Here is a 13,993-nt window from a genome sequence, read left to right as displayed (position 1 = left end):
GGTGATATGTCTGACAGAGAACCACTGCTTTAAATTGTAGGCCTGTAATTTACTAATATTATTCTACACGGAGACCAAGTGTAAATAGCTTCACCGAAACACTGCGATGGAATGAAAATAGAAGAAATGAATGACTTTAGAAGTCTTTACGGTGATATGTCTGACAGAGAACCACGGCTTTAAATTGTAGGCCAGTAATTTACTAACATTATTCTACACGGAGACCTAGTTTGAATAGCTTCACCGACACACTGCAACGGAATGAAAATGGAAGAAATCTATGATTTTTGAAGTTTTTTCGGTGATATGTCCGACAGAGAACCATGGCTTTAAATTGTAGGCCTGTAATTTACTAATATTATTCTACACGGAGACCTAGTGTGAATAGCTTTACCGAAACACTGCAATGGAAAGAAAATAGAAGAAATGTATGATTTTAGAAGACTTTTCGGTGATATGTCTGACAGAGAACCACGGCTTTATATTGTTGGCCTGTAATTTACTAATATTATTCTACACAGAGACCTAGTGTGAATAGCTTCACCAACACACTGCAACGGAATGAAAATGGAAGAAATGTATGATTTTTGAAGTCTTTTCGGTGATATGTCTGACAGAGGACCATGGCTTTAAATTGTAGGCGTGTAATTTACTAATATTATTTTACATGAGACCTAGTGTGAATAGCTTCATCGACACACTGCAACGGAATGAAAATGGAAGAAATGTATGATTTTTGAACAGTCTTTTCGGTGATACGTCTGACAGAGAACCACGGCTTTAAAATGTAGGCCTGTAATTTACTAATATTATTCTACACGGAGACCTAGTGTGAATAGCTTCACCGACACACTGCAATGGAATGAAAATGGAAGAAATCTATGATTTTTGAAGTCTTTTGGTGATATGTCTGACAGAGAACCACGGCTTTAAATTGTAGGCCTGTAATATTCTAATATTATTCTACACGGAGACCTAGTGTGAATAGCTTCACCGAAATACTGCAATGGAATGAAAATAGAAGAAATGTATAATTTTAGAAGTCTTTTCGGTGATATGTCTGACAGAGAACCATGGCTTTAAATTGTTTTCCTGTAATTTACTAATATTATTCTACACAGAGACCTAGTGTGAATAGCTTCACCAACACACTGCAACGGAATGAAAATAGAAGAAATGTATGATTTTAGAAGTCTTTTCGGTGATATGTCTGACAGAGAACCGCGGTTTTAAATTGTAGGCCTGTAATTTACTAATATTATTCTACATGGAGACCTAGTGTGAATAGCTTCACCGACACACTGCAACGGAATGAAAATGGAAGAAATGTATGATTTTTGAAGTCTTTTCGGTGATATATCTGACAGAGAACCACGGCTTTAAATTGTAGGCCTGTAATTTACTAATATTATTCTATACGGAGACCTAGTGTAAGTAGCTTCACCAAAACACTGCAATGGAATGAAAATAGAAGAAATGTATGATTTTAGAATTATTTACGGTGATATGTCGGACAGAGAACCACGGCTTTAAATTGTAGGCCTGTAATTTACTAACATTATTCTACACAGAGACCGAGTGTGAATAGCTTCACCAACACACTGCAACGGAATGAAAATAGAAGAAATGTATGATTTTAGAAGTCTTTTCGGTGATATGTCTGACAGAGAACCGCGGTTTTAAATTGTAGGCCTGTAATTTACTAATATTATTCTACATGGAGACCTAGTGTGAATAGCTTCACCGACACACTGCAACGGAATGAAAATGGAAGAAAAGTATGATTTTTGAGATCTTTTCGGTGATATGTCTGACAGAGAACCACGGCTTTAAATTGTAGGCCTGTAATTTACTAATATTATTCTACACGGAGACCAAGTGTAAAGAGCTTCACCGAAACACTGCAATGGAATGAAAATAGAAGAAATGTATGATTTTAGAATTATTTACGGTGATATGTCTGACAGAGAACCAAGGCTTTAAATTGTAGGCCTGTAATTTACTAATATTATTCTACACGGAGACATAGTGTGAATAGCTTCACCGAAACACTGCAATGGAATGAAAATAGAAGAAATGTATGATTTTAGAAGTCTTTTCGGTGATATGTCTGACAGAGATCCGCGGTTTTAAATTGTAGGCCTGTAATTTACTAATATTATTCTACATGGAGACCTAGTGTGAAGTGTGAATAGCTTCACCGACACACTGCAACGGAATGAAAATGGAAGAAATGTATGATTTTTCAAGTCTTTTCGGTGATATGTCTGACAGAGAACCACTGCTTTAAATTGTAGGCCTGTAATTTACTAATATTATTCTACACGGAGACCAAGTGTAAATAGCTTCACCGAAACACTGCGATGGAATGAAAATAGAAGAAATGAATGACTTTAGAAGTCTTTACGGTGATATGTCTGACAGAGAACCACGGCTTTAAATTGTAGGCCAGTAATTTACTAACATTATTCTACACGGAGACCTAGTTTGAATAGCTTCACCGACACACTGCAACGGAATGAAAATGGAAGAAATCTATGATTTTTGAAGTTTTTTCGGTGATATGTCCGACAGAGAACCATGGCTTTAAATTGTAGGCCTGTAATTTACTAATATTATTCTACACGGAGACCTAGTGTGAATAGCTTTACCGAAACACTGCAATGGAAAGAAAATAGAAGAAATGTATGATTTTAGAAGACTTTTCGGTGATATGTCTGACAGAGAACCACGGCTTTATATTGTTGGCCTGTAATTTACTAATATTATTCTACACAGAGACCTAGTGTGAATAGCTTCACCAACACACTGCAACGGAATGAAAATGGAAGAAATGTATGATTTTTGAAGTCTTTTCGGTGATATGTCTGACAGAGGACCATGGCTTTAAATTGTAGGCGTGTAATTTACTAATATTATTTTACATGAGACCTAGTGTGAATAGCTTCATCGACACACTGCAACGGAATGAAAATGGAAGAAATGTATGATTTTTGAACAGTCTTTTCGGTGATACGTCTGACAGAGAACCACGGCTTTAAAATGTAGGCCTGTAATTTACTAATATTATTCTACACGGAGACCTAGTGTGAATAGCTTCACCGACACACTGCAATGGAATGAAAATGGAAGAAATCTATGATTTTTGAAGTCTTTTGGTGATATGTCTGACAGAGAACCACGGCTTTAAATTGTAGGCCTGTAATATTCTAATATTATTCTACACGGAGACCTAGTGTGAATAGCTTCACCGAAATACTGCAATGGAATGAAAATAGAAGAAATGTATAATTTTAGAAGTCTTTTCGGTGATATGTCTGACAGAGAACCATGGCTTTAAATTGTTTTCCTGTAATTTACTAATATTATTCTACACAGAGACCTAGTGTGAATAGCTTCACCAACACACTGCAACGGAATGAAAATAGAAGAAATGTATGATTTTAGAAGTCTTTTCGGTGATATGTCTGACAGAGAACCGCGGTTTTAAATTGTAGGCCTGTAATTTACTAATATTATTCTACATGGAGACCTAGTGTGAATAGCTTCACCGACACACTGCAACGGAATGAAAATGGAAGAAATGTATGATTTTTGAAGTCTTTTCGGTGATATATCTGACAGAGAACCACGGCTTTAAATTGTAGGCCTGTAATTTACTAATATTATTCTATACGGAGACCTAGTGTAAGTAGCTTCACCAAAACACTGCAATGGAATGAAAATAGAAGAAATGTATGATTTTAGAATTATTTACGGTGATATGTCGGACAGAGAACCACGGCTTTAAATTGTAGGCCTGTAATTTACTAACATTATTCTACACAGAGACCGAGTGTGAATAGCTTCACCAACACACTGCAACGGAATGAAAATAGAAGAAATGTATGATTTTAGAAGTCTTTTCGGTGATATGTCTGACAGAGAACCGCGGTTTTAAATTGTAGGCCTGTAATTTACTAATATTATTCTACATGGAGACCTAGTGTGAATAGCTTCACCGACACACTGCAACGGAATGAAAATGGAAGAAAAGTATGATTTTTGAGATCTTTTCGGTGATATGTCTGACAGAGAACCACGGCTTTAAATTGTAGGCCTGTAATTTACTAATATTATTCTACACGGAGACCAAGTGTAAAGAGCTTCACCGAAACACTGCAATGGAATGAAAATAGAAGAAATGTATGATTTTAGAATTATTTACGGTGATATGTCTGACAGAGAACCAAGGCTTTAAATTGTAGGCCTGTAATTTACTAATATTATTCTACACGGAGACATAGTGTGAATAGCTTCACCGAAACACTGCAATGGAATGAAAATAGAAGAAATGTATGATTTTAGAAGTCTTTTCGGTGATATGTCTGACAGAGATCCGCGGTTTTAAATTGTAGGCCTGTAATTTACTAATATTATTCTACATGGAGACCTAGTGTGAAGTGTGAATAGCTTCACCGAAACACTGCAACGGAATGAAAATGGAAGAAATGTATGATTTTTCAAGTCTTTTCGGTGATATGTCTGACAGAGAACCACTGCTTTAAATTGTAGGCCTGTAATTTACTAATATTATTCTACACGGAGACCAAGTGTAAATAGCTTCACCGAAACACTGCGATGGAATGAAAATAGAAGAAATGAATGACTTTAGAAGTCTTTACGGTGATATGTCTGACAGAGAACCACGGCTTTAAATTGTAGGCCAGTAATTTACTAACATTATTCTACACGGAGACCTAGTTTGAATAGCTTCACCGACACACTGCAACGGAATGAAAATGGAAGAAATCTATGATTTTTGAAGTTTTTTCGGTGATATGTCCGACAGAGAACCATGGCTTTAAATTGTAGGCCTGTAATTTACTAATATTATTCTACACGGAGACCTAGTGTGAATAGCTTTACCGAAACACTGCAATGGAAAGAAAATAGAAGAAATGTATGATTTTAGAAGACTTTTCGGTGATATGTCTGACAGAGAACCACGGCTTTATATTGTTGGCCTGTAATTTACTAATATTATTCTACACAGAGACCTAGTGTGAATAGCTTCACCAACACACTGCAACGGAATGAAAATGGAAGAAATGTTTGATTTTTGAAGTCTTTTCGGTGATATGTCTGACAGAGGACCATGGCTTTAAACTGTAGGCGTGTAATTTACTAATATTATTTTACATGAGACCTAGTGTGAATAGCTTCATCGACACACTGCAACGGAATGAAAATGGAAGAAATGTATGATTTTTGAACAGTCTTTTCGGTGATACGTCTGACAGAGAACCACGGCTTTAAAATGTAGGCCTGTAATTTACTAATATTATTCTACACGGAGACCTAGTGTGAATAGCTTCACCGACACACTGCAATGGAATGAAAATGGAAGAAATCTATGATTTTTGAAGTCTTTTGGTGATATGTCTGACAGAGAAACACGGCTTTAAATTGTAGGCCTGTAATATTCTAATATTATTCTACACGGAGACCTAGTGTGAATAGCTTCACCGAAATACTGCAATGGAATGAAAATAGAAGAAATGTATAATTTTAGAAGTCTTTTCGGTGATATGTCTGACAGAGAACCATGGCTTTAAATTGTTGTCCTGTAATTTACTAATATTATTCTACACAGAGACCTAGTGTGAATAGCTTCACCAACACACTGCAACGGAATGAAAATAGAAGAAATGTATGATTTTAGAAGTCTTTTCGGTGATATGTCTGACAGAGAACCGCGGTTTTAAATTGTAGGCCTGTAATTTACTAATATTATTCTACATGGAGACCTAGTGTGAATAGCTTCACCGACACACTGCAACGGAATGAAAATGGAAGAAATGTATGATTTTTTAAGTCTTTTCGGTGATATATCTGACAGAGAACCACGGCTTTAAATTGTAGGCCTGTAATTTACTAATATTATTCTATACGGAGACCTAGTGTAAGTAGCTTCACCAAAACACTGCAATGGAATGAAAATAGAAGAAATGTATGATTTTAGAATTATTTACGGTGATATGTCGGACAGAGAACCACGGCTTTAAATTGTAGGCCTGTAATTTACTAACATTATTCTACACAGAGACCGAGTGTGAATAGCTTCACCAACACACTGCAACGGAATGAAAATAGAAGAAATGTATGATTTTAGAAGTCTTTTCGGTGATATGTCTGACAGAGAACCGCGGTTTTAAATTGTAGGCCTGTAATTTACTAATATTATTCTACATGGAGACCTAGTGTGAATAGCTTCACCGACACACTGCAACGGAATGAAAATGGAAGAAAAGTATGATTTTTGAGATCTTTTCGGTGATATGTCTGACAGAGAACCACGGCTTTAAATTGTAGGCCTGTAATTTACTAATATTATTCTACACGGAGACCAAGTGTAAAGAGCTTCACCGAAACACTGCAATGGAATGAAAATAGAAGAAATGTATGATTTTAGAATTATTTACGGTGATATGTCTGACAGAGAACCAAGGCTTTAAATTGTAGGCCTGTAATTTACTAATATTATTCTACACGGAGACATAGTGTGAATAGCTTCACCGAAACACTGCAATGGAATGAAAATAGAAGAAATGTATGATTTTAGAAGTCTTTTCGGTGATATGTCTGACAGAGATCCGCGGTTTTAAATTGTAGGCCTGTAATTTACTAATATTATTCTACATGGAGACCTAGTGTGAAGTGTGAATAGCTTCACCGAAACACTGCAACGGAATGAAAATGGAAGAAATGTATGATTTTTCAAGTCTTTTCGGTGATATGTCTGACAGAGAACCACTGCTTTAAATTGTAGGCCTGTAATTTACTAATATTATTCTACACGGAGACCAAGTGTAAATAGCTTCACCGAAACACTGCGATGGAATGAAAATAGAAGAAATGAATGACTTTAGAAGTCTTTACGGTGATATGTCTGACAGAGAACCACGGCTTTAAATTGTAGGCCAGTAATTTACTAACATTATTCTACACGGAGACCTAGTTTGAATAGCTTCACCGACACACTGCAACGGAATGAAAATGGAAGAAATCTATGATTTTTGAAGTTTTTTCGGTGATATGTCCGACAAAGAACCATGGCTTTAAATTGTAGGCCTGTAATTTACTAATATTATTCTACACGGAGACCTAGTGTAAATAGCTTTACCGAAACACTGCAATGGAAAGAAAATAGAAGAAATGTATGATTTTAGAAGACTTTTCGGTGATATGTCTGACAGAGAACCACGGCTTTATATTGTTGGCCTGTAATTTACTAATATTATTCTACACAGAGACCTAGTGTGAATAGCTTCACCAACACACTGCAACGGAATGAAAATGGAAGAAATGTTTGATTTTTGAAGTCTTTTCGGTGATATGTCTGACAGAGGACCATGGCTTTAAACTGTAGGCGTGTAATTTACTAATATTATTTTACATGAGACCTAGTGTGAATAGCTTCATCGACACACTGCAACGGAATGAAAATGGAAGAAATGTATGATTTTTGAACAGTCTTTTCGGTGATACGTCTGACAGAGAACCACGGCTTTAAAATGTAGGCCTGTAATTTACTAATATTATTCTACACGGAGACCTAGTGTGAATAGCTTCACCGACACACTGCAATGGAATGAAAATGGAAGAAATCTATGATTTTTGAAGTCTTTTGGTGATATGTCTGACAGAGAACCACGGCTTTAAATTGTAGGCCTGTAATATTCTAATATTATTCTACACGGAGACCTAGTGTGAATAGCTTCACCGAAATACTGCAATGGAATGAAAATAGAAGAAATGTATAATTTTAGAAGTCTTTTCGGTGATATGTCTGACAGAGAACCATGGCTTTAAATTGTTGTCCTGTAATTTACTAATATTATTCTACACAGAGACCTAGTGTGAATAGCTTCACCAACACACTGCAACGGAATGAAAATAGAAGAAATGTATGATTTTAGAAGTCTTTTCGGTGATATGTCTGACAGAGAACCGCGGTTTTAAATTGTAGGCCTGTAATTTACTAATATTATTCTACATGGAGACCTAGTGTGAATAGCTTCACCGACACACTGCAACGGAATGAAAATGGAAGAAATGTATGATTTTTTAAGTCTTTTCGGTGATATATCTGACAGAGAACCACGGCTTTAAATTGTAGGCCTGTAATTTACTAATATTATTCTATACGGAGACCTAGTGTAAGTAGCTTCACCAAAACACTGCAATGGAATGAAAATAGAAGAAATGTATGATTTTAGAATTATTTACGGTGATATGTCGGACAGAGAACCACGGCTTTAAATTGTAGGCCTGTAATTTACTAACATTATTCTACACAGAGACCGAGTGTGAATAGCTTCACCAACACACTGCAACGGAATGAACATAGAAGAAATGTATGATTTTAGAAGTCTTTTCGGTGATATGTCTGACAGAGAACCGCGGTTTTAAATTGTAGGCCTGTAATTTACTAATATTATTCTACATGGAGACCTAGTGTGAATAGCTTCACCGACACACTGCAACGGAATGAAAATGGAAGAAAAGTATGATTTTTGAGATCTTTTCGGTGATATGTCTGACAGAGAACCACGGCTTTAAATTGTAGGCCTGTAATTTACTAATATTATTCTACACGGAGACCAAGTGTAAAGAGCTTCACCGAAACACTGCAATGGAATGAAAATAGAAGAAATGTATGATTTTAGAATTATTTACGGTGATATGTCTGACAGAGAACCAAGGCTTTAAATTGTAGGCCTGTAATTTACTAATATTATTCTACACGGAGACATAGTGTGAATAGCTTCACCGAAACACTGCAATGGAATGAAAATAGAAGAAATGTATGATTTTAGAAGTCTTTTCGGTGATATGTCTGACAGAGATCCGCGGTTTTAAATTGTAGGCCTGTAATTTACTAATATTATTCTACATGGAGACCTAGTGTGAAGTGTGAATAGCTTCACCGACACACTGCAACGGAATGAAAATGGAAGAAATGTATGAATTTTCAAGTCTTTTCGGTGATATGTCTGACAGAGAACCACTGCTTTAAATTGTAGGCCTGTAATTTACTAATATTATTCTACACGGAGACCAAGTGTAAATAGCTTCACCGAAACACTGCGATGGAATGAAAATAGAAGAAATGAATGACTTTAGAAGTCTTTACGGTGATATGTCTGACAGAGAACCACGGCTTTAAATTGTAGGCCAGTAAAACATTATTCTACACGGAGACCTAGTTTGAATAGCTTCACCGACACACTGCAACGGAATGAAAATGGAAGAAATCTATGATTTTTTAAGTTTTTTCGGTGATATGTCCGACAGAGAACCATGGCTTTAAATTGTAGGCCTGTAATTTACTAATATTATTCTACACGGAGACCTAGTGTGAATAGCTTTACCGAAACACTGCAATGGAAAGAAAATAGAAGAAATGTATGATTTTAGAAGACTTTTCGGTGATATGTCTGACAGAGAACCACGGCTTTATATTGTTGGCCTGTAATTTACTAATATTATTCTACACAGAGACCTAGTGTGAATAGCTTCACCAATACACTGCAACGGAATGAAAATGGAAGAAATGTATGATTTTTGAAGTCTTTTCGGTGATATGTCTGACAGAGGACCATGGCTTTAAATTGTAGGCGTGTAATTTACTAATATTATTTTACATGAGACCTAGTGTGAATAGCTTCATCGACACACTGCAACGGAATGAAAATGGAAGAAATGTATGATTTTTGAACAGTCTTTTCGGTGATACGTCTGACAGAGAACCACGGCTTTAAAATGTAGGCCTGTAATTTACTAATATTATTCTACACGGAGACCTAGTGTGAATAGCTTCACCGACACACTGCAATGGAATGAAAATGGAAGAAATCTATGATTTTTGAAGTCTTTTGGTGATATGTCTGACAGAGAACCACGGCTTTAAATTGTAGGCCTGTAATATTCTAATATTATTCTACACGGAGACCTAATGTGAATAGCTTCACCGAAATACTGCAATGGAATGAAAATAGAAGAAATGTATAATTTTAGAAGTCTTTTCGGTGATATGTCTGACAGAGAACCATGGCTTTAAATTGTTGTCCTGTAATTTACTAATATTATTCTACACAGAGACCTAGTGTGAATAGCTTCACCAACACACTGCAACGGAATGAAAATAGAAGAAATGTATGATTTTAGAAGTCTTTTCGGTGATATGTCTGACAGAGAACCGCGGTTTTAAATTGTAGGCCTGTAATTTACTAATATTATTCTACATGGAGACCTAGTGTGAATAGCTTCACCGACACACTGCAACGGAATGAAAATGGAAGAAATGTATGATTTTTGAAGTCTTTTCGGTGATATATCTGACAGAGAACCACGGCTTTAAATTGTAGGCCTGTAATTTACTAATATTATTCTACACGGAGACCTAGTGTAAGTAGCTTCACCAAAACACTGCAATGGAATGAAAATAGAAGAAATGTATGATTTTAGAATTATTTACGGTGATATGTCGGACAGAGAACCACGGCTTTAAATTGTAGGCCTGTAATTTACTAATATTATTCTACATGGAGACCTAGTTTGAATAGCTTCACCGACACACTGCAATGGAATGAAAATCGAAGAAATGTATGATTTTTTAAGTCTTTTCGCTGATATGTCTGACAGAGAACCACGGCTTTAAATTGTAGGCCTGTAATATTCTAATATTATTCTACACGGAGACCTAGTGTGAATAGCTTCACCGAAACACTGCAATGGAATGAAAATAGAAGAAATGTATGATTTTAGAAGTCTTTTCGGTGATATGTCTGACAGAGAACCACGGCTTTAAATTGTAGGCCTGTAATTTACTAATATTATTCTACACGGAGACCTAGTGTGAATAGCTTCACCGAAACACTGCAATGGAATGAAAATAGAAGAAATGTATGATTTTAGAAGTCTTTTCGGTGATATATCTGACAAAGAACCATGGCTTTAAATTGTTGGCCTGTAATTTACTATTATTATTCTACACAGAGACCTAGTGTGAATAGCTTCACCAACACACTGCAACGGAATGAAAATGGAAGAAATGTATGATTTTTGAAGTCTTTTCGGTGATATGTCCGACAGAGAACCATGGCTTTAGATTGTAGGCCTGTAATTTACTAATATTATTTTACATGAGACCTAGTGCGAAAAGCTTCATCGACACACTGCAACAGAATGAAAATGGAAGAAATCTATGATTTTTGAAGTCGTTTCAGTGATATGTCTGACAGAGAACCACGGCTTTAAATTGTAGGCCTGTAATTTTCTAATTTTATTCTACACGGAGACCTAGTGTGAATAGCTTCACCGAAACACTGCAATGGAAAGAAAATAGAAGAAATGTAAGATTTTAGAAGTCTTTTCGGTGATATGTCTGACAGAGAACCGTGGTTTTAAATTGTAGGCCTGTAATTTACTAATATTATTCTACATGGAGACCTAGTGTGAATAGCTTCACCGACACACTGCAACGGAATGAAAATGGAAGAAATGTATGATTTTTGAAGTCTTTTCGGTGATATGTCTGACAGAGAACCACGGCTTTAAATTGTAGACCTGTAATTTGCTAATATTATTCTACACGGAGACCAAGTGTAAATATCTTCACCAACACACTGCAACAGAATGAAAATGGAAGAAATCTATGATTTTTTAAGTCTTTTCGGTGATATGTCTGACAGAGAACCACGGCTTTAAATTGTAGGCCTGTAATTTACTAATATTATTCTACACGGAGACCTAGTGTGAATAGCTTCACCGACACACTGCAACGGAATGAAAATGGAAGAAATCTATGATTTTTGAAGTCTTTTCGGTGATATGTCTGACAGAGAACCATGGCTTTAAATTATAGGCCTGTAATTTACTAATATTATTCTACACAGAGACCTAGTGTGAATAGCTACACCGACACACTGCAACGGAAAGAAAATGGAAGAAATGTATGATTTTAGCTGTCTTTTCGGTGATATGTCTGACAGAGATCCATGGCTTTAAATTGTAGGCCTGTAATTTTCTAAAATTATTCTACAAGGAGACCTAGTGTGAATAGCTTCTTCGACACACTGCAACGAAATTAAAATGGAAGACAAGTATGATTTTTGAAGTCTTTTCGGTGATATATCTGACAGAGAACCACAGCTTTAAATTGTAGGCCTGTAATTTACTAATATTATTCTACACAGAGACTTAGTGTGAATAGCTTCACCGAAACACGGCAACGGAATCGAAAAGCAGGTCAATATTTTCCACGTTCAGTTCAAATTTCTGGATTTTTATCGCTGTAATATGGAACAGATCTGGCTTTATTCTGCAGTTAGCAGAAAACTGGTGTACTCTGGATTGCTTTTTAAGCAAATAACCAGGATGAAGATAAAAAAAAAAATTTCCCTGGCCCCGGATATCTGGGGCTATGTCTAGAAATATCTGTAATTATTACAGCAGCAGCAGACAGGACGTTCAATGGACCCTCTTGTGCTGTATTATACACTGCAGTCTGCCACATACACTGCTTGCCAGCCTAGCTCTGATATACAGTACAGACCAAAAGTTTGGACACACCTTCTCATTTAAAGATTTTTCTGTATTTTCATGACTATGAAAACTGTACATTCACACTGAAGACATCAAAACTATGAATTAACACATGTGGAATTATATGCTTAACAAAAAAGTGTGAAACAACTGAAAATATGTCTTATATTCTAGGTTCTTCAAAGTAGCCACCTTTTGTTTTGATGACTGCTTTGCACACTCTTGGCATTCTCTTGATGAGCTTCAAGAGGTAGTCACTAGAGATGAGCGGTGTTCGACTCGAACTATTCGCCAATCTCAAATACGAGCTGTTTTTTGCGGTGTTCGTGTCGTTCGACGAACTCGAACGATTTGCAAAAATTCGGCTATTCGAGGTTATGTTCGATAACTGTTCGTGCACCAATAGGGTAACTGGATTTTTTCACAGTAATACTGTTAACTAGTGATGAACGAGCATGCTCGCCACTGCTCGGTACTCGCCCGAGCATCTCAGTACTCGAGATGCTCGGAGCTCGCCGAGTACTTTTGAGATGCTCGGGCGGGAGCTCGGGTCCCCGTCCTGCATGTCTGGCACTATTTAGAGCACCAATCATGGAGGGATTGTCTGCCACTCACTGTAATGCCACAGCCATGGTGGTTGTGACATTACAGTGGTTGCCCAAATCAATGGGAACAGTGCTCACAGTGAAACATTAAAAGCCGGCAATTCAGCAGCGGCATACACCGGTACCGACAATTTAGAACAGAGAGAATAGAGCATCACACGTAGATTAGATAGATAGAAACATGTCAGTCACATATATAATAAGTACAGTCACAGTGTTGGTTACTGTACTTGTCATTTAGTGTTAAAATAAAGGATTTATTTAAAAAAAATTGGCGTGGGGTTCCCCGTAATTTTAGTCTCTAGCAGAGGTTAAGCAGACGGCTGAGGCAGATGTTTGAAGCCTGGGAAGGGGGTAATACTCACGGAGCTTCCCAGGCTACTAATATCAGCCCCCAGCTGAATACCTAGCCTTTACTAGCTATTAAAATGGGGGACCCAAAAAAAATGACGTGGGGTCCCATCTATTTTAATAGCTAGCAAAGGCTAGGCAGACAGCTGGGGGCTGATATTAAAAGCCCAGGAAGGGTGCCATGAATATTGGCCCCCTCCCAGGCTAGAAACACCAGCCGTCAGCCACCCCAGAAATGGCGCATCCACAGGATGCGCCAATTCTGGCACTTAGCCTCACTCTTCCCACTGCCCTGTAGTGGTGGCAGTGGGGTAATAGGGCTGGGGTTGATGTCAGCTTATAATGCCAGCTGACATAAAGCCCAGGTTAGTAATGGAGAGGCATCTATAAGACGCCCCCATTACTAACCCCATAGTGAAAGTTAAAAAAAACACAAACACCCAGAA

The sequence above is a fragment of the Phyllobates terribilis genome, unplaced genomic scaffold, assembly GCF_046119375.1.
Source record: "Phyllobates terribilis strain yellow unplaced genomic scaffold, ASM4611937v1 Scaffold_8__6_contigs__length_399053987, whole genome shotgun sequence".
Classification (NCBI taxonomy): Eukaryota; Metazoa; Chordata; class Amphibia; order Anura; family Dendrobatidae; genus Phyllobates; species Phyllobates terribilis.
The sequence above is the reverse complement of the archived record's forward strand: the minus strand, read 5'-3'. Positions refer to the sequence as shown.